Source organism: Mauremys reevesii, linkage group 6 (genome assembly GCF_016161935.1).
Source record: "Mauremys reevesii isolate NIE-2019 linkage group 6, ASM1616193v1, whole genome shotgun sequence".
Lineage (NCBI taxonomy): Eukaryota > Metazoa > Chordata > Testudines > Geoemydidae > Mauremys > Mauremys reevesii.
Window position 1 is genome coordinate 46,396,205 of NC_052628.1, and position 18,606 is coordinate 46,414,810.

Sequence of the window (18,606 nt, forward strand, 5' to 3'; positions counted from 1 at the left end):
GGCAGCTTGTTTTCAATGATTTCTGGAGTGATATGACAGTGATGAACTTCCAGTATCTGGGATATTGTGCAGTGAAACACTGCCTTTTAGAATATGTCTGGCACCAGAAATCTCAAGAAGCAGCATCTGCCAAACAGTGTACTGAAAATGCAAAATTTGCAGCTTTCTGTGTGCAGGGGAATTTTGTCAAAACCCTGACAAAATTAAACTAATATGCTGGAGAATTTGGTTCCTTCCATCTCTGCACACATGTTGTTCCTTGTAAGCATGTGAAAGTGTTTCCCTTTAATTTTCTTTTTCAGCGTCTTGGGATTTCTTTTTCAGCTTCTATTCACATATCTTATATTGATTCCCCTCCCCCATGTAGACCAGGCCTAAGGAATGAGCCCAGACTGTTGGTTCTTTGATTCTACAAATAATGCCATCTGCTGTCATAGTTTGTAGCTCTTCATCCAGTGTTCTTTAAAGGATTATGGAACATGTTGGGTGGCATGTATAACATGCTTTGCATCCTCCCACAACCATGTCTTGTATATTACCAGATAAATCCCTTCCTGTGCACACATCTGTGATGGTATTGACATAAACTGTGACTGTATAGATCATTGATGCAGCTACTGTTATATATTTGCAGCAAATATTGTACAAAGGTTGTCATGTGAGGTGTCTATAAAGAGGGTCTGATTTGCTGGTTATGATTATGCTATATGTATGTGTGTATCATTTCTGTAGTTGAAGTTATGAATATTAGCAATGTGTTTTGATTCTAAGTAGCCTCAGGGCTTGGCTACACTTGCAAGTTGCAGCGCTGGTGGAGGCTTTCCAGCACTGCAATTATTCTCCGTCCACACTTGCAAGGCACATCCAGCGCTGCAACTCCCTGGCTGCAGTGCTGGCTGTGCACCCGTTCGGGTTGGGGTATAAGGAATGCAGCGCTGGTGATCCAGCGCTGCTCATCAGGTGTGGACACACACCAGCGCTTTAATTGGCCTCCAGGGAATAAGGAGATATCCCAGAATTCCTGTTCAGCCACTCTGCTCATCAGTTTGCACTCTACTGCTCTGGCCTCAGGTGACCCGCCCTTTAAATGCCCCGGGAATTTTAAAAATCCCCTTCCTGTTTGCTGCAGCCAGGTGTGGAGTGCAATCAGTTAATCTTTACAGGTGACCATGCCTCCACGCGGCAAACGAGCCCCAGCATGGAGCAATGGCGAGTTGCTGGACCTCATTAGTGTTTGGGGGGAGGAAGCTGTGCAGTCCCAGCTGCGCTCCAGCCGTAGGAATTATGATATCTTTGAGCAGGTATCAAGGTCCATGCTGGATAGGGGCCATGATCGGGACGCGCTGCAGTGCAGGGTTAAAGTAAAGGATCTGCGGAGTGCCTACTGCAAAGCCCACGAGGGAAACCGCCGGTCCGGCGCTGCCCCCACGACCTGCCGTTTTTACAGGGAGATGGACACGATACTTGGGGGTGACCCCACTGCCAATCCTAGGACCACGATGGACACTTCTGAGCAGGGTGGGGGACAGGAGGAGGAGGAGGAGGCGGCGGGGGGGGGGGGAACCGCGAGTGAAGCTACTGGGATGGGGGAAGACACCCCAGAGTCCCAGGAGGCATGCAGCCAGGAGCTCTTCTCAAGCCAGGAGGAAGGAAGCCAATCGCAGCACCCAGCAGTTGCTGAAGGACAAGCAGAGGAGCGAGTTACCGGTAAGCGGCTTTTATTTTCAGGGTGGAAATGTTTCGGGAGAGGAGGGGGGGTTAGGGCTGCATGCATGCCTGCCTAGATGTGGAATAGCCCATTGATGTGGTCTATCACGTCACGGTAATCGGCTGCAGTAATCTCCTCAAAAGTTTCAGCCAGAGCGTGGGCAATGTGCCTGCGCAGGTTTATAGGGAGAGCCACTGTGGTCCTTGTCCCAGTCAGGCTAACGCGTCCGCGCCACTGTGCCGCAAGGGGTGGGGGGACCATTGCTGCACACAGGCAAGCTGCATAGGGGCCAGGGCGGAATCCGCATTGCTGTAGAAGACCTTCCCGCTCTTCCCTGGTGACCCGCAGCAGGGAGATATCTTCCAGGAGTAACTCCTGTGGAAAATGTTGGGAGACTGTTTAGTGCAGATCCCCCATGCAGCTGTTTGCTGTCCCCAACGCACAGAAACCCCTGCACAGCCCTGAAGCAATCAGTACCCCTTACTCACCATTTCGTGGGTGCTGTTCTGTTATGTGTGTGCTCTTATTTGTTATGTGAAAAATATGCTAAAGTGAAGACTGTAAACTCCTTCAGTGTGTGGGAATTACTGTTTGGATGAGATAATGAACAATGCTACCCTGTTAACTGTTGCAATTTTTGCCTTCCAAAAGTGACCTTGACTGCTGGACTGCCAATCTCCACCACAGCACAGAGACTACAGAATCTGAGGAAAAAGCCATGAAAAACCAAGGAAGACATGCTGAAAACAGTTATTGATCACTCTGCTAGAGAGAGTAAACACCTGCAGGAGTGGAGAGAAAGTGAAAGCAGGATCCGCCAGAGACATTGGTGGAGAAATGCTGTGGCAAAGAGGAAAAGCACAGACCAGCTGCTAGGCATCCTGGCACGCCAAGCGGACTCTCTCCAGGCACTCGTAGCCATGCAGGCAGAGCAGTCCCGTGCTGCCCCACAGCCCCCCCGGTCCCAAATTTTATTCTCTTCTGCCTCCATGTCAGCTCCAACCCCCCTTCCCCAGCATCCAGGTTCTTACCACCACCAGCTGCCTCCAACACCTGTACGTTCACCAACCAGCCCTGAGAACTACGACCCTTACCCTCTGCACTCAACCCCCATCACCATGCAGTATATGCACCCTGAAGTGCAGCAGCCATTGCACAGCACTGCAGACAGGACATATGCAAACTTGTGACTGTACAGTTCACCAACCCACCCCCCTGCCCTAGGTTCCTGAAATGTTGTGTGTCTGTCAATGAAGTATTTTTCTTTTCAATAAAATAAATCTTGGCTTTGAAAACAGTCTTTATTATTGCAGATAGTGAAAGATACCTTATCCCAGTAAAGAAACAGTCACTGGAAATCATGTTAGGGATAATAGACTCCTAACAGTGTAACCACTGCACTTCACTCCCATGCAAGGCAGCAAACATTACTGTTGGCTTTCAGCCTCAAATTCTTCCCTCAAGGCATCCCTAATCCTTGTAGCCCTGTGCTGGGCCTCTCTAGTAGCCCTGCTCTCTGGCTGTGCAAATTCAGCCTCCAGGACTTGAACCTCGGTGGTCCATGCCTGACTGAATGTTTCACCCTTCCCTTCACAAATATTATGGAGGGTACAGCATGCGGATATAACCGCGGGGATGCTGCTTTCCCCCAAGTCTAGCTTCCCATACAGGGACCTCCAGCGGGCTTTTAAACGCCCAAAAGCACACTCCACAGTCATTCGGCACCGGCTCAGCCTGTAGTTGAACAGGTCCTTGCTCCTGTCAAGCTTCCCTGTATAGGGTTTCATGAGCCAAAGCAGTAACCGGTAAGCGGGGTCTCCAAGGATCACAATGGGCATTTCGACGTCCCCTACTGTGATCTTCCTGTCTGGGAAATAAGTCCCTGCCTGCATCTTCCTGAACAGGCCACTGTTCCGAAAGATGCGTGCATCATGCACCTTTCCAGGCCAGCCTGTGTAAATGTCAATGAAACGCCCACGGTGATCCACAAGCACCTGGAGAACCATAGAGAAATACCCCTTCCGATTAACGTACTCTGATGCTAGGTGGGGGGGTGCCAGAATAGGAATATGCGTCCCATCTATCGCCCCTCCACAGTTAGGGAAACCCATTTGTGCAAAGCCATCCACAATGTCCTGCACATTCCCCAGAGTCACGGTCCTTCTTAGCAGGATGCGATTAATTGCCCTGCAAACTTGCATCAACACGATTCCAACGGTCGACTTTCCCACTCCAAACTGGTTCCCGACCGACCGGTAGCTGTCTGGAGTTGCCAGCTTCCAGATTGCAATAGCCACCCTCTTTTCCACCGTCAGGGCAGCTCTCAATCTTGTGTCCTTGCGCCGCAGGGTGGGGGCGAGCTCAGCACACAGTCCCATGAAAGTGGCTTTTCTCATACGAAAGTTCTGCAGCCACTGCTCGTCATCCCAGACTTCCATGACGATGTGATCCCACCACTCAGTGCTTGTTTCCCGAGCCCAAAAGCGGCGTTCAACGGTGCTGAGCATTTCCGTGAATGCCACAAGCACTGTAGTGTCACACGCGGCAGGCGACTCGATATCATCGATATCATCGTCGGACTCCTCACTGTCACTTTGGAGCTGAAGGAATAGCTCAACTGCCAAATGTGTTGTGCTGACGACACTCATCATCACAGTCCTCAGCAGCTCGGGCTCCATTTCCCACAGAAATCGCGATTCACAGACAGAGAGTAAAAAACAGCAAGCGACTCACAATGGCGCCAAACGTGGCCGGAAAAACTGTGAATGCTGGGATGCGAAGCGATGCACCACGGGGCATTGGGACAGGAAGCGGAATGACCCGCACCCTTCCGTCCCCTTCCCACAACCCACAGCGCAAAAATGGGACGAGGTGCTCTGTGGGATAGCTGCCCACAATGCACCTCTCAATACAGCGCTGCAAATGCTGCAAGTGTGGTCACAGTGCAGCACTGGTAGCTGTCAGTGTGGCCACACTCCAGCACTGGCCCTGCACAGCTGGACGACCAGCGCTGCAACTTGCAAGTGTAGCCAAGCCCTCAGTGAAGCATTTGATCAGCTTCTTGAGACAGGACTATTCTCAGAAAGTGCCCAATCAAGAAACACTTAACTGACAATTAACTTTGGGAGATGCCAATCCACATCTGAACTTTCCTGGGAATGTTCAAACTAACATGTAAACAATGGCGTCGGCCTGAAAATTGAGTCATGCATGGACATGTGACTTGCCCATGTGACTCCAGACTCCATCTTGCTTCTGTGATTTTCCACAGGAAGAACAAAAAGGGTCTTTCCACAGGCAGAGAATACAAAAAGCCCTGAAAACCCCTCCATTTTGTCTTCAATTCTACTTCTTCTTACTTCTGGAGGAAACTTGCTACAAAATGAAGCTCTAAATAAAGGACTGAATGACCCATCCCAGCTGGGGATGTACTCCAGAGACTTGATTTGAGCCTGCAGTTTATTCCATCACTGCTATAAGCCTGAACCAAGAACTTTGCCATTACTGTATGTAATTGATTCCATTTAACCAATTTTAGCTCTCATCTATATTTTTTTCTTTCATGAATAAACCTTTAAATTTTAGATTCTAAAAGATTGGCAACAGTGTGATTTGTGGGTAAGATCTGATTTGTATATTGACCTGGGTTTGGGGCTTAGTCCTTTGGAATTGGGAGAACCTTTTTTTCTTTTACTGGGGTATTGGTTTTCATAACCATTTGTCCCCATAATGAGTGGCACTGGCGAAACTGGGAAACTGGAATGTCTAAGGGAATTGCTTGTATGACTTAGGATTAGCGAGTGGGGTAAAACAAAAGTCCTCTCTGTGTGGCTGGTTTGGTGTGCCTTAGAAGTGGAGAAACCCCAGCCTTGTGCTGTAACTGTCCTGCTCTAAGCAATTTGTCCTGAATTGATTTTTTCAGAAGTGTCCCGCCAGAGGCAGCATCATTACAACATCATCATACAATGCTCAGAGATATTAACCTGTCTCATAGAAGCAAGGACAAGCAGTTCGTGTGTGTGTGTGTGTGTGTGTGTGTGTGAGAGAGAGAGAGAGAGAGAGAGAGAGAGACTCTTGTTCTACTTTTTGCCTTTGGACCCGAGTGTCAGTTGGTGCTTACCCAGGATTGGAATTTGTTCCTTATTATAGGTTTCCAATCTCACCTTGACTTTTCAAGCTTTATACATTCTTTGAACCTCTCTGTTTCAGTTTTTGTTACTACACTCAATTGTGTTCTTGTGTTAACTTTGTATGTCATATGTGGACCATTTGCACATATTTTTATTAGCCCTTATTTTGAGTTTGCAGCTTCTTTCTTTTAAGTGTGTTTATGAACAGCTTTTCCCCTTCACTTGAGGAATCTAACTGCAATCCATGTATTTTCCTTTTTTGCAAAGAAAAACCCTGGACATTTCCTATTCTCATGCCAGCTGCCACATCACTGACATTGTTGTTTATTTGGCATGTGTTTTGTCTTTCCCTTTTTATTTTCTGTAAACTGCTTCCTTCCTTGTGTAACCGTGGTATTTACAGTCGTGCTCTGTGCCTCTCTCTAGGGCCTGTATTTACATTTCTCTTTGTTCTACTCCTTGGTACATGAACACTGCCTTTTCAAGGGTCGAGTCTCTGAACAGCTTTTCAAGTACCTTTTTATTGTTGCACGCCAAAAGTGTTTGTTCTATAATGAAGGATTTCTTTTTTTAACATTCCAAATTAGCAAGATTGTTTTTTTAATTTTAAACCTGTGACAAATACTTCTTGTTTTCCCTCCTTTCTGGGTCTTTGCCTGGAAAATGTATCTTTCATAGGCAACAAACTAATACCTTCATTTCTGATTGTTCCCCCTTGATCCAATTCTGTTTTCAACAAAATCCCAGAGTTCTTGAAATATTTACTTTTTCCTACCAACTGCTTATATATGGGATGCTAGGATTGGCTTGAAACACACAGAGATATTAAGGATCTTGAAAGACCACTAGCCTTCAAGTACATACCCATGTCGTGCAGACATATGCTTACACAAACATTATATATCAAATGCACACTGCAAAGTGTGTGCACCATTGCCTTTATCTTCTGTATGTTAATGGGATTCATCCAACACAGCTCTGACCATAAAGCTGTTGTGATCTGTTTATTTTCAGACATCTGCTACATGTCATACAAGCTTCAAAGTTGATTAGTATGTCTCGGCACACTTAAGATGTATATTACCTTTAGAAATGTGTAACGTATTATCAAAAGTCGATGGAGGTAGTGCAAAGAGTTGTTTTTCATGCAGCAAACCTTTGTAAAGCGTAACAAAATTGTTCTATAAGGCTCCTGCAAGCATCTGACTAAAGCTGAACCCCACTAAAGTGGGCAGAGGAAAGTGTTAAAGAGTTTGTAGCCACGGTGCAGTCCCCTTTGATTGGTCAATTCAATCCCTAGTCTAGGAGTTTTCACATAGCAGCACCCCCAAGTAATGGCTTCTCTCATCTCTGGTTGGTGAGGAGACTCCTTCCCATCCTGGCAGACAGATACCTGGCCTCAGCTATTCACGTCTTTGTCGCTTCTTGGCTGAAATATAGCACTGCGATATACCTGAGCATGAAGCCTTCAGCATTTAGGAAACTCCAACTACCATAGAACTCTATTGTGCATCTCCTTAGCTACCATAAGCACATCAAACCTGTACTCTGCTCTCTACACTAGCTTCCCATAAAATTCTGAATCAAGTTTAAGGTCTTGGACCTTATCTTCATGGTGCTAACTGGCCTGGGTCCCGGATAGCTAAAGGAACATCTACGGCTATGGGATGAAGACTGTGGTTGACAATTCCAGTCACAAAATGGAACTCTTTACCGTAAGAGCAAATCTCAGATGTGTAGCAGACAGAACTTTTCTCTGAGGGCAGTCTGAAACTGTGGAATGAATGCCCCCAGGACCATCATAAACCTCAACACCTTCCACTCCAAGTTAGGGTGACCAGATGTCCTGATATTATTGGGACTGTCCTGATATTAAGAGCGTTGTCTTAAATAGGCAACTATACCCCCACCCCGCCAAAAAAGTGTCCCAACTTTTCACACTTTCTATCTGGTCACCCTATTTCAAGTGCAAGTCGCATTTCTTTGACCTTGCCTTTTGTAATAAAAATACATAGCGACAAGTATATTATTTAAAAAAGAAACCCAAGACACTTCACTGCATATGCTTCTCTCTCTGGGGACAGAATGAGAGAACAAACAGCATGTGACAGATGTTAAGTCACATTGCTTAATGCACTGCTGGTGCTCAGATACTATGGTGATAACAGCAATAGAAGAACCTACATAGAATAAAATCGACTCTTCATTCAGTGCTTTCAATATTAGAAGATTGAAAGAACCAAACAGAGAAAATTATCAGCTCTGTAGACTAGTAAAATTAGAACAAAAATCACAAAGTTGCAAGAATCTCCTTTTATTTCTCCTGGAACTTAAATGTTCTGGTAAAAGGAGGGGGAAAAACCTCAGATATAATTAGCTATTCTACTCTGGTCTTGTCGAAAGTTTATCCTACAATTCACTTGCTCTGTTTGATTTTTAAACTTATAATATAAGCTCTTCAGGCCAGGGCTGCCCCTTACTATCTGCTTGTACAGTGCCTAGCACAATGGGACACTGATCTGATCAGAGCACCAACAGGCTTTCACATTATGAAAATTAGGGGAGCAAAAAGGGTCAAACCTACTGGTGCCAAACAAAGAATAGGTTTTTTAAAAGTCAGGAGACTTATCTGATGTCTACTCATCTTGTTAGTTTTCAAAGAAAGTTAGATTACTGGTTAGTAAAAATTCTTAAAGGTCTGCTTAATACTGGCAGTGTTTAGAGCACTTTCACAGTTCCTTCTAACACTGATGTGTAGGCCAAAGACACAAGGGATTCAGGTCTCTTCTCATATACTCAGTTTTACAAAGATGTAACACCAATGCTAATGAAAGGTGACTCAAATCCCAGAATATCTACTCTAAAAGGAAGGAGAAAATGAAAAGAAATATACTTACTGATTTTCTTGCTAATCAGGAACACCATTCTTCCCACTAATATGCTCACCTGTCCAATTTTATTCATAGACCCCTAATATTCTTATGGTAAGGTAACCTGCAAAGAAAAAGTAAATTGAACTTGTGCTCTTTTTTCTTTTTTGTGATGTATAAAAGAAGTCTGAATGGTTTTTTTGTCAACAAACAAATACAAGCTCACCCATTTAACTCCAACATCCAATAAATATTTTGGAGAAAGGTTGTCTTTGGTAAATATTCAACACTACTGCCCCTTTAATAAAGATATGAGAGTTCAAAATACACATCCTCTGACATCTCTGTGAGGTGGTCTAGCAAAACCTGGGAAGATCAGACTTGATACTCCTAAAATTTCCAAGGTAAAAAACAAGCATAAATAATATTTTTAAAATGCGCTCCAGACTGATTTATAATCATGAAGGAACAAAACAGAACACAAGCCCATTTTTTTAAGAAATCCTTTCCAGGTGATATTTAAATAACATCTTTCACAGTTAAAAAATATCCCAGTTATGTTCATTTGGGAAAAGTGGTGTCTCAGTGGGTAAGGGTTTTCCTCCTGCCCCATTAGCCTGGGCTGTTTCTGTCTCATGCTGACTGACATAACTGAAACTTAGTTTGTCTCCAAAGTGTGCAACAAAATGGAGGGCAGATAGGATTTCAGCTTTGGCAAACAGAGAGTTTTCTAGGAAAATACCTTCATTATTTAAATACAAATCTATTTCAAGTAGTTTACACAAAGGGAAAATGCTTTCCTATTAATGTTACTAATATGAGGAGGAACAGGACAGGCTCAAGTTAAATACAGTGAGTCTACAATTAAGTCAGTGTTTCTTAAAAGAAAAACATTATTTTAATAGTGTTGTCTACCAGCTGGTGATTAGACACAACAAACAGTTTTAACCAATTAGCTGACTCTCCTTTCCTGCCTGAACTCACTCTCTGTGTCTGTGGCCTGAACACTGTTTTAACCAAGACTTGAAATAAAAAGAGGATGCTAGGAATTTCCAGCTGGGAGAATCAGCTATTTAATGCACTTAGCTACTCCCTACAGCCTACTAGGCGTTGCCTACACTAGGGAAAACAGTGAACATTCTTCTGCAATGGTGCAACATCATTGCTACCAACTAGGTACACTGTAGTGTAGATTGAGCACAGGTGTTAGACATCACTATATGGTAAAAACACCTGTGCCTGCTCTACCCTTCAGCTTATACTGTTGGTAGCCCAGTCTGGCTGTACCAATCAGAAAAACACACCTTCCTAGTTTTGATTCACACAGAGTCCTAGGGCCAAAACCTGCTCTGAGTTATACTTGAGTAAACCTCCAGTAACTCCACTGAAATCAGTGGAATTACACTGCTGTAACTGTTAGTAGAGTTTGGGCCCTAGCTGAAATCACCTCTATAGTAGTCTGAGGGTCTTACAGTTATTTGGCTGGGGTATTTTGGAGTGCCAGATCACAAGAGGCCAGGCTGAAAAAAGGGAAAAGTGGACATTTCTTCAAAGTAGTCATTACCATGATTCCTTTGATTTGCAATTAATTTTCCTATAATATATACACAATAATATCACCTATCCACAAAGATATGTCTATCATTATACAGAGCACTAGAGGGGGAAATGGAATAATAATATATTTTGAAGTGCCACCTGGTGTTTCAAAGTGCATTACAAATAAGCTAGACATACTCTTGTAGAGCAGATAAACACTATTAGTCCAGATTTATCCCTATATCCATGCAGGAGGTACAGTAATGTGCTTTCCCTATCCTGGAGAGCCGACAGAGCTGAACCTGCCCTGGTAGGGTTTTGTGTATGGAAAACAGCACATAATGTGGGTGAATGTCTTCCTGAAAGACTGTACTGTATATAATACCAAGATGTCAATTTTTACAGATGCACTCTTCCTTACCATAGCAAACCCATTTTCAATGCAGTGTCAGAAATCTTCCTAAATATGCAGAAGACAAAAAAGCCAACTATAGCAAAAGCACTTAAATCAGACAACAGAATACCTTCCCAGTAGACAAAAGATCTGTGTGTGTGCTGCTCACCATCAAGCTGTTGAAAGGATGGACTTTGTAATGGAAATTAAATGGAATTGCAGGAGCAAACAAATATTGTTCAGTCCACTGAATGTTGTGAGTCTAGTTGGATAAATTCATTCAACCATTGCAAATGGCCTTGTTCCCACTCCCCCAATCCCTTTATTGCTTTAAATATTTATTTAAATACATTAGCCTCAAATACTTAGTCCAGCATCTGAGAATAAACATTTGGAGATATAAAATCATCTTTACTAAAAAATAAATGAATACTGTCATATAAGTGTTGGGAACACTTGCAGCTATATTTTGTTTAAATTATTGTTTAACAGTAAAGACTGTCTGAACTAACCACAGTGGGCTGAAAGGAAAGCTGGTCTTTTTTTAGGAAGGGGAACATGTCCTGCAAGTGATTTCTTAGTAATCAGTGCCAATTGATGCATTTTGTAGGTTATGCTACTTCTGATTCTCTGCATGTAAATAGGTTTTTACATTTAAGGAGAGTTGCACGCAAACTGGATTTGAATAGTTAGGTCCAAACAGCCTGACATGTCAAGAAATTTGAATCCACAATGAAATCCAGATCTGAACTTCACAACTCAGGCCTGACTAAACTTGAATACATTTCAGAACTTCCTCACCCTTTGGAGCAAAACTTCTATTGCAAGTCTTTCTTTAGCCTGGATTTGTTTTCATTTCTATCCAAATCCGATTCTGAAATGTAAAATAGTTTATCAATGATGTGTTGGTAATATTTGAACAAGAAATGCCCAAGAACATTTTCTCCCTATCTTATGATCAGTACCCATGTCCCTTGGGCATGGATGCTGCAGAGAGGACATGGAAAGGACTGGAAAATCTATTTATTTGTTTTCCCATTTAAGTAAAATGCCATCTCATAATCACAGACAAGTGGAGAGATGAAACTACAGGCAAACACACCTATATTAAATGTACTTGGTGGAAGTATTTATGTTCTTTTCCTGAGCCCCCTGCTTTTTAATGGCCCTTTACTCTGCCATGGTGACAGGGTAGTCTGCCATTAAAGGCAGTATCACTTAGTGGTCAGACACACCCCACCACCTGGTTTAGCCCTTTAAGTGTTCAGAAGGGTCCAAAAGAGACATATAGAGACCTAAGGGTCCTGGGAATGTGGCGACTGGGGAAGGAATCAGGAGACTGCACCTTTAAGGCCCTGAAACCTTGCAGCGAAGACAAGATGAGGTTTTCTCACCCAACCAATTGGAAAAGAGTTGGGAGAAGGGAAGTAGCATAAAGGCTGCCTCCTCTTTCACCGCAGACAGACAGTGACAGGAGAAGGCTAGTCTGCTGAACCTTCCAGACTGGCAGGCTAATGGGGGAGGGATGTTAAGCTGAAGGGAGATGGCAAAAGCCTTACAACTGCCTAGGCAAGAGATCTGAGACACAAATGCCAGCTCCAGAGAGAGGGCTGAGGGAGCTCCTGCTTGAAGGAGGGTAAGACCGATTACTCTAAGGCAAAGAGGTCTAGAGATACAACTCCCATCCCAGGGAGAGGGCTGAGGGGAGCTCCTGTTTAAAGGAGAGAGATACTGACTACTTTAAGGAAAGGGGCAGTATGCTCCAGTTGCCATGGGCAAGAGCTAAGACTGGCTATTAGGAAACACTTCTGTAGCTGGGCCCAAGGGAAGCTGTGAGGAACTCCAAAGTCCCAAAGGATGGGAGCAGCAGAGTCTGAAGATCTTGTGAAGATGCCAGTGAGTGAGGTAAAGGTAGGAGCAGCCCAGGGAAAATGGTGGCAGGATTGAAGGAATGCTCCTTAGCTGCCTAAATGAGCTTCCTGAGCAGGAACCCAAAGGAGAGGGCAGGCTGGGGGTGAAACATGGGTGTCAAGAATAAAAGAAGCCAAGCAGCAAGTGCCAGATAGAGGATGGGATTGAAGGACATTTGATTTTAAATTTCCTATTTTCTGGACTTTCCTGTTAACCCTGGAAGGGGAATGGACTGAGCAGTGAGCTGAATGGAGGGCAAGGCCATGTACATGGACAGACGGTGGTGGGACTAGCATGACTGAAGGGGGTGCTAGGCTGAGAATCTCTGTAGTACTGCACCCAGACACTAGGAGGCATTCTGAAGGTGAAAAACCCCTCATGACAGTGATGCAAAGGGGTCTTAATGGAAATGAGACTTAAGTCCAAAGTATATTGATAGCACATTGTTCAGAAAGTATAACATGAAATGTGGGAAGGGATATGAAGACCATGTAGGTTTCCTGCATGAGGAATCTTTGTTTAAATACCTGATACTTGGTGCAATGGTTCGTTCTAAAAGTAAAAACAATAAAAAATGCTCTTCAGAAGTACTTTTATGAGCACCGTACATCATCTCTGTCAGGCATGATTTAGCAGTATCTAGAGGGGAGTAAGCACCATCAGAGTTAGAGAAATCGTCCCAACCTCCCTGTCATCTTGGTGGTAGAATTTTAATAAAGGGCACCTGGAAGCTGTCAGTGGCCCCCCTCCAGCACATCACTGCAATTTGTGCTCTGAGTTTTAATTCCTTTCTACACTTGTTAAAGTCAACCAGTGAAAGAAAATGTTGCCAGATCATGATAGATCCACCTCCAACTGTATATCTGGTTCAAATTAAAGTTAAATAATGATCTTCTACCATATGTTGGATATAACTTGAGGTTTTTACAAAATGTGTCTTAGATTAAGTGTACAGTATATGCCACAGCATCATTGAGTTGTTCCTCTGAAGAGAAACAGCCTTACTCCTACTATATAGTTAGGACTTTTCCTTCAGGCTAAATCAGACAACAAATTAGGGGTGGGCCTTCAGTGTGGTCTTTTCTGACTTGAAGGTGCTGGTTCTCTAACCAGGAGGGTTTTCTACAAGGGAGGCATAATGAGGTCAGCCATGAGGCCATTGAAAACACTGACTTCACTGTAAAAGGGTTCCACTATAGCAGAGAGACATATGTTTTAGAATAGAAATGTGTACGTGTAGCGCACTGGTGATTGTTACAGGTCCCTGTCTGCGCTGATCCTCTGACAATGTGTGTTGTTACAGCTGCTGACTAGGAGGTCTTGGCTGTTTAGCTCAAGCTGTAGCAGTTCATTCTTTGAGCTCTGAATGTCCCTGGTTTAGTCCTCAGTGTGGTACATGTGCACACAGCATAAAAATTATTTGTAAAATCCAATAATGTTCGAATCATTAATGGTCTATCATGTAAAAGTGTATTTAGGCAACTCTTGAAAAGCATACTATTTTCTTGATAGACTATAATGGCTCTAAAGTAAAAAGTTTGTGGATGTTCAGTGTTGTTTCCTATACTTTTAAAATATGGCGAATTGTCCGTACACTGTTTACTGCTATTAAGAACATAATGTATAATGTTTAAACATCTCAGGAGCCAATATTTCCGGTTATCACTGTTGTCTGTTTCTACCAGATGGAAACCATTCAAAGACCTAAAAGGCCTTAAATACTATTGATCATCTGATAATTCCAGTTAACTGAATTAGCCTTCTCTTATCATTCAAAGTGTCTGTGGTCAAACCTACTAGAAAGAGCAGGACAGATCAAGTACAAGTTCCCTGCCTCTGAATTCATCCCAAAAGCTCTTCTCCTGGCTTAAGTGTGTCCTAATGAAAAGTTTTATTGATCCTTCCCCATCCAACCCTCAAACAAAGGCAAACATTTCCATGACCAGGAGCCATGCCATTACATGCCAGCAGCAAAATGGTAACATAATCAAAGATGCAAGGATGGGACTAGCGTAGGAGTGATGGGGTCTATGAAACTATTAGTTGGATGCATTGAATCTAATAACCCAAGTGGCATCAGAGTCCATTTAAAGAGCACTAAAACAGACTCCTGGAACACCAAGCATTGGAGCCTTCACTTTCAGAACAGCCCTGAAAACACAGATAGATTGCTGCACAATTATGAACAAGCAGGAAATTATAATGGTCATATTAGCAGTCACTGTTTGCTCCTTAAACAGGATTTTTGTCAGAATTATTTTCAGATATTCATGGTAACACTTGCCTTACACAGTTGTTCACATGTCAATGCCAATTATTACTATTATTTTTGTCTATAAAGGTTACTATAAAAAACAAATATCTTTAAAAGGCTGTAAAAGCAACAAAGAATCCTGTGGCACCTTATAGACTAACAGACGTTCTGCAGCATGAGCTTTCGTGGGTGAATACCCACTTCTTCAGATGCAAGATGTCTTGCATCTGAAGAAGTGGGTATTCACCCACGAAAGCTCATGCTGCAGAACGTCTGTTAGTCTATAAGGTGCCACAGGATTCTTTGTTGCTTTTACAGATCCAGACTAACACGGCTACCCCTCTGATATTTAAAAGGCTGGTATGCATCCTCCATTTTATTAACATACAAATGCCACAAACAATTATAGATGTGGATTTTTATGAGGCTGTCATGAATGGTACCAAGGATAAGCAAAAAGCATGTTTGAAAAAAGTGTAAATCAGATTAGTGATAAATCTGTCCATTAGAAATCTGCTCAGTGACTGGAAACAAGTACTTTTCACACCTCTTTGTGGGCAGCTGAGTCATCCCAATGCATATGATACAAAATACAGTATGTGATTTCATATCTAAGAGTATCACGTTTGTTGTAGGTCACCTGAGGACAAACACCTCATGTGACATTACATAGAATGACACATGAGAAGCTCTGATCATGCTGCACCAAAGGATTAAATACAAACCAGTTATTTTTTAAAAAGGGAGTGGAAAAAAAAAACAGGTTCCTCAAATGACTCAGAATAATTCAGATTCATTTGTGAAACCAACCTAATTTATGGCCATTTCCCTACTGTCAACGATCAGAAGCAGGTAATAAGTTTTAGGCGGTATAAACATCTGATACACAGAGGATCAGACAGGATTTTCACAAATTAAAGTATGTGAAAATGAAGACAAAATGTAAGTTACATGTCTCAACTAACAGTAAAATGTGCATATATGAGTTTGGATTGCTAAACAAAGGCCAATTCACTGAGCTAGCTTCATTAATTATCATAATATTTTATTATGTATTAATTATATACCATCATAATGGTCCTTGGTGCTTTATAGACAATGTCCCTACCTCAAAGAGCTGACAATCTAAGGATACAATCCTGCAGTTACTTCCAAATGTAGGGCTTACTACTCTGCAGTGTTTGCAGGTTGGGGCTCTAACATATGCTTTGATGTGAAATGATAGCAAACAAAATGATCGTGTGATTGTTTGGTAGCAGTGCATATGTCTTGATGCTTTCACTTTATTTCTTTAAAATTGTATTGCATTAAAGGGTGAGGAGGGCTTACAGATCTCTGGACAAATAGTGTTTTTAAAGAGAGACTTGAAGGAGGGAAGGGTGGAGAGAGAGCATGGAAGAAGGCAGTGAGACATGAATGAGAGAAGAGAACAAGGGAGATGATAAGGTTGGCACATTGGGTGGCACAGAGAGGGTGAAAAGAGAAGTAGGCAGGAGCTTTAGAGGACCTTGCATGTGACGACAAGGAGCTTGAAGGGAGCTGGACATGGTTGGAATATGACTTCCATAGCTCCATTTTTTGAGAGGGACCAGGTGAGAGGCCAGACAACAAAAGACTGATGTAGTCGAGGCAATCAAAGGGATTAGGGATTTAGCTGTCGAAATGGAAAGGAAGAGATGGATCCTGGAGATGATGTAGAGGAAAAACTTGCTAGACTAAACAAAAGCATTATCAGCAGGTGTGGAGAACTGGGAAATATTTTTTTACAAACAACATATGGCCCTCAGAGTATCTGTATGATATTACCATTCCTGAATGCCTAGATTTAAATCAAAGGAGACAATAACGGGGTTGTTACAGAATTCAGGAAAGGTAAAACAATGATACAGATAAGAGAGCCTCTTGGGTACTAAGCTTCAAGACAACTAAGAACAATGGGGCCATGACTGCGAGATGGTACTTTCAGGTGCTAACAGGCTTTGATTTGTCCATACTGAGTCCCCAAAAGAGCAAAAGCCCCTGATGGGTTAAAAAGGTGTCCCTGGCAGAAAAACAAGTGGGGAAGTGGTGAGCTCAGATGGAAACTGACAGACACAGAATCAGCATGCTGGAGGCTGACACAGGGACTGGCAGAGTCAGATTTTGCTGCTTTTTAGGCTTCCATTCCCTGCTGACTCACCAGTCATGGGGAAAACAAAGAAATGATACAAAATAAAAAGTATATTAAAACATTTTAACATACACCCTCACGCATCAGCAGCATCTCATGACCTGTGCTGTCAAATGCTGATGACAGATTGAACAGAAATCCTCCCTCATCCTGTGGCCATCAGATGGGAGGATGATTTCAGAGATTTGATCAGAGAGTAACCCAGGATCCAGATTAACAATTAAAAGAAACTATAACTTGGGCAAGTCACTTCCCTCCTTCTCAGTGCCTCAGGAATAATGACACTGATCTCCTTTGTAAAGTGTTTTGAGATCTATGGATGAAAAGAGCTTACATAAGAGCTAGGTATCATTATTATTGCTAATAAAGATAGAACTGACGTCCTTCCCCCCCATAGGAAATCCATTACCCAAGTCAAGAGGAGCAGTCTACTTCCTTTTAAAAGAATTTGCAAGTGTTAGTTTAGAAGTGTAATTTGTCACCTGTCCCCTTAGAATGTGGGCACCTTGCAGCAGTAAAAATAATCAAATACAAATTTTAAAAAGTTAGACACCTTCCCTCCTCCTTGTCCCCCAGTTTGTTAATAAACCCACATGCCATCCCCCAATTTATTTAAAAGGCCAAACAAAATCCTGGCAAAAAAAAAATCATTCTAATACCATGCCATGAATTCACCACACCACAAGAAGGAGCAGTTTCCAGAGGCACAAGCTGGCCAAAGCAAGCTGGAATCTGGAACTGACACACAAGAGATCATAAGTCCTTGTACCGAAGAGGCGTGGCCACCCTCGAAGATTGACAGTGAGGGCAGCCAGACGCCCCCAGGTCGGCAGAACCTGGAAGGCCACGCTCTCCATGATGGAAGCAGAGGGGCGGGACCGTATAAAAGGAAGTAAAAAAGGTAACTCAGTTGGGGAGTAGCTGCCATGGGAGACAGATGCGTTCTCCCCACTGCAGAAGCAGGAGCCCGCAGAAGACTTTTGCTGTCCCAAGGAGGGCCCCAAGTTACCCGTATGGCCAGACCCGCTGGATGCTGAAGAGTTGTTGTAACTGCCTCTTGCAATGTACCCTGGGGAGATGGAGGACAACCCTTAGAAGGCACACCCAAGGGGGAGTATAGGAAGCAGCCCAGGGAAACCAGACTACCATCTGGCTGTGGTGCCAGAGACACAGTCAGCATGTTTCAGGTGGATTCCCTGCTGACCTAGTGGCAGACCACTCTGCCACTGTTATGGCCCTGGGCTGGGATCTGGTGGAGTTGGGTGGGCCTGTGTATCACCCCCCACCCCTCCCCTGGAGTGGCAGTACTCCCCAACTCCTTAGGTCAGAAGACCTGTGCTTGCCGGAGCCCCCTAGACTGTGCTGGGCACGCCCTTGCCTGAAGGCCGGGCTCCTAGACCCTTACCTGCTCTACCCTGCTTGAGGGTTGGCATTCTAGACTGCTTGGTGCCCTGCCCTGCCTAAGGGCTTGGGCCCCTGAACTGTTCACTGCTCTACCTTGCCTGAAGGTTTGAGCCCTAGAGACAGCTAATTTCCCCCTGTACAGACTGTTGTTCCAGGCACGTGACAGTGAAGAGACATGGCCACCCTCAGAGATTGGCAGTGAGGGGCAGCCACACAAGCCTATAGT

At 43.6% G+C, this 18,606-nt stretch overlaps 1 long non-coding RNA gene across 1 annotated transcript in view; it reads right to left on the reverse strand.

Annotated features, from left to right (window-relative positions):
- LOC120408158 overlaps positions 1–18,606 on the reverse strand; it is a 65,658-nt gene that overhangs the window by 9,334 nt on the left and 37,718 nt on the right. The window contains exon 2 of the long non-coding RNA XR_005600474.1: positions 8,736–8,832. This is a non-coding gene — a long non-coding RNA (uncharacterized LOC120408158). The remainder of the gene's footprint in view (positions 1–8,735; positions 8,833–18,606) is intronic.